Source organism: Humulus lupulus, chromosome 4 (genome assembly GCF_963169125.1).
Source record: "Humulus lupulus chromosome 4, drHumLupu1.1, whole genome shotgun sequence".
Classification (NCBI taxonomy): domain Eukaryota; kingdom Viridiplantae; phylum Streptophyta; class Magnoliopsida; order Rosales; family Cannabaceae; genus Humulus; species Humulus lupulus.
In genome coordinates this window covers 224,501,226-224,505,019 of record NC_084796.1, presented here as the reverse complement: position 1 = coordinate 224,505,019, position 3,794 = coordinate 224,501,226, and positions in this window count along the sequence as shown.

The window sequence follows — 3,794 nt, the reverse complement described above, 5'->3', positions numbered from 1 at the left end:
ATATTTATGCTATGAAACGGTAAGATTGGTTTGTATGAGTGTAAAATCCTTTATTGGCATTTTTGATAATAAAGACAAAATTAATTAAAAGGGTATTTTCGAAATTAGTAGTTTCCTCTTTTGTAATATTTTGTGGTGAATTTCGAAAATGGGTAGTTTCTTGTTTTGGTGAAATATGTCTTTCTATATTCAGATTTTTATTTATGTGTTAATAAAATAAATATATATATATTCCTATAAAAGAATATCTTTTTCTTGAATTGGAAATTATTAGTATTTATTTTATTTGTCTGATTTGGTTGCCCAGAAATCGTGTACAGCTTGCAATCATAAAGGATATATTGTTTCCTTATTTATTTAAGGAAACTGGGTTGAAAAAACTATCCAGGTTCAATGAATCTGGTTGAACGGATTGCCAGTCTGTTTGAACAGATTCTGACTTTCCTGTTTTGGAAGATTTTCCTTTTATGGGCTGTTTGATTTCTGATTTGTGTTCCACGACCTAAAGGGATTCTAAATAGTATATAATCATTCTTAGGTCGTTGGTTTTTGATTATCTCTCTTGGTGTATTATTTTCCAAATATTTTTCAAGTTTTAGAGAGACTTTTTATTCTGTGAAGAACTTGAGTCCAGCAAGTTCTTAGCGGTTTATTACAGTGTACTTCTGTATTGTTTTCTTTGTGTTGATTGTGCAAGGTGAACACACTTGGACATTGGTCATCAAGCTTCGGGAGAAGTCTTGTTCATGAGTCACTTTTCGGGAGGAAAAGTGCAAGTGTTATGATTTGAAGGGAGTTCAAGATCCTAGCACTTCAGAAATTTGATTAGAAGTTTAGATTACAACAGTTGCGACAAATTCAAGAGGGAGTCTTTATTTGTATAAGTCAATTTGGTTTTGTAATCATTTAGATATTCTTCTAATAAATTTCATTATCTGGGCGTGGCCTCGTGGACTAGTAGCAATCTGCAAAGATTGCTGATACCACATAAAAATTCGTGTGTTCTTTACTTTATGTTCGTTTTTATCTTCTGGTCACAAACTGTTTAAACATATCTGGTTTCTGTTCAAACAGTCTTGGTATCTGTTTAAACATTTCTGTAACAGTTTAACAATTAATTATTAAATTTAAATAATTAAGTTGGTAATCATTAAAAAACGGAATTTCAATTGGTATCAGAGCGGTTCACTAAACTCTTAGTGAGATCTTGTGGTTATTTTACGTTTGATTTGTTTTGTGTGAAATGTCTTTCTTTGCAGAAGGTAGTTCGGTGTCTCGACCTCCATTGCTAAATGACTCAAACTATCCATACTGGAAAGTTAGGATGAGAGCTTTCATAAAAGCTCAAGATGAGAAAGCATGGAGAGCAATTTTGTCTGGATGGTCACCTCCTACTGAAAAAGGTGAAGATGGAAGCACAATTGTAAAATCTGAACTTGTTTGGGACACAGAAGAAGAAAAATTATCCAGCTATAATAATAAAGCTCTTCATGCCATATTTAATGGTGTTGGAGAAAGTTTTATAAAACTTATTTCCACATGTGTCTCGGCTAAAGATGCTTGGACAATTCTTCAAACTCAGTTTGAAGGAACTGTAGATGTTAAAAGGTCTAGATTTATCATGTTACAAACCAGGTTTGATGACCTTAGAATGTCTGATTCTGAAACACTATCTGAATTTTATGAGAGATTATCTGATATTTCTAATGAGTATTTTGCACTTGGTGAAAAACTTGATGATTCTGTTCTTGTTAGAAAAATCGTTCGAGTTCTTCCTGACAGGTTCAATGTTAAGCTCACTGCTATGGAAGAGGCAAAAAATTTCAGTACTATGAAGGTAGAAGAACTGATGGGGTCACTTCGTACCTTTGAGTTAAATCAAAAGATTCGTCAAAAAGACAAGCCAAGTACTTCCAAAGAAAAGGAGAAAACCATAGCTTTCAAGAGCACTGAAAAGGAAGTCTCAGATGATGAAGATGGTGATAATGAAATGGAAATGCTTGCAAAGAATTTTTGAAAATATATGAATAAGATAGGAAACAAAAAATTCAATGGCAAGATGTCAAAAGGTAACCCTTCTTCTCTTAAACCTTTTCAAACTAATAAAAAGGGTATTCAGTGCAGGGAATGTGAGGGATTTGGTCACATCCAGTCTGAATGTGCAAATACTTTGAAAAAGAAAAAAAAAGGTATGATTGCTACTTGGAGTGATAATGACTCTGAAATTAGTGAAGATAAGGAAGGTAATGTCGCTCTCACTTCTATTTTACCTGGTTCTAAATCTGAAAATGAAAAAATTGTTTGCTTGAATAATGTTTCAAAAGATGAAGAAAATTCTGATAGTGATGAATCTGAATTGAATGATGAGTCTTTGAGTGAATCTTACAAAAAGATGTATGGTTCATGGGTGAAAGTGTGTTCTGAAAATCGGTCATTGGTAAGCAAAAATAAAGATTTATCCCTTGAAATTAAACAACTTACTGATCTGAATGAAAATTTGGAAAAAGAATTAATTTCAAAAAATGTTGAAATTAATAAGTTGTCTAAAGATTTGGATACTCTTGAGAAAAATGTTAGAATGCTTAACCCCGGTTCAACTATTTTTGAGAATATACAGAATTCAGGTCAAAGAAGTCATGTGGGACTGGATGCTTCAAGTTCTCAAAAATCAAAGAAAACTGTCTTTATCTCGGCTGGGATGTTATCGTCTAATGTTCCTGTTGCATCCTCAGTGAAATCTGTTGTATCCGGTACTCGGTTTGTTCCAACAGAACGGACACAGTCAGCAGATAAATCCAATGGTAAATTCGAAAAATTCATTCCAATCTGCCATTTTTGTGGTAGGAAGGGTCATATTCGTCCTAAGTGTTTTACTCTTATGAATTTTGCTAAAAATGAATATTTTAAAAAATTCAATTATTTTGATGATTTCAAAAGAGTAAAAAAGGAAAATGTTCAATCAAAGAAAATATGGATCAAAAAGAATAATTGTTTTGCTGGTTTTACTAGTGAATATGATAGATCTGCTTCTTCATATTTTTGGTATTTTGACAGTGGTTGTTCAAGACATATGACAGGTGACAAGTCTATTCTTACAGACATAAAACCTATGCATTGTGGGTCTGTTACTTTTGGCAATGGAATTGAAGGTAATGTTCTTGGTATGGGCACTCTTAACTTTGAAGGGTTGCCTAGAATCAAAAGAGTGTTACTTGTGGAAGGTCTTAAAGCTAATCTTCTAAGCATAAGTCAAATTTGTGATCAAGGTTATACTGTTAACTTTGATAAAGAAAATTGTTTTGTGTTAAATAAGAATGGTGAGAATGTTCTTGAAGGTTATAGATCTAATGACAATTGCTACACTCTTCTGCCATCTATTATGTGTCAATCTATTGTGAGTAATAACACTGATATGTGGCATGCTAAACTTGGCCACATAAATTTCAAAACCTTGAAAAAATTGTCACATGCAGGGAGTGTTTGTGGTTTACCTAATCTAGGTAAAGAATCTGATGGTAAGTGTAAGAGTTGTCAACTTGGTAAGCAATTGAAAATTACACATAAAAGTGTTTCTGACATAAACACTTCAAAAGTTTTAGAATTGCTTCACATGGATCTTATGGGTCCAATTCAAATTGAGAGTTTAAATGGCAAAAGGTATATTTTTGTTTGTGTGGATGATTTTTCTAGATATACTTGGGTGGATTTCTTGAAAGAAAAATCTGACACTTTTGATGCCTTTAAAACTCTTTGCTTGAAATTAAAAGTTGAAAAAGATTGCAACATTGGAAAAA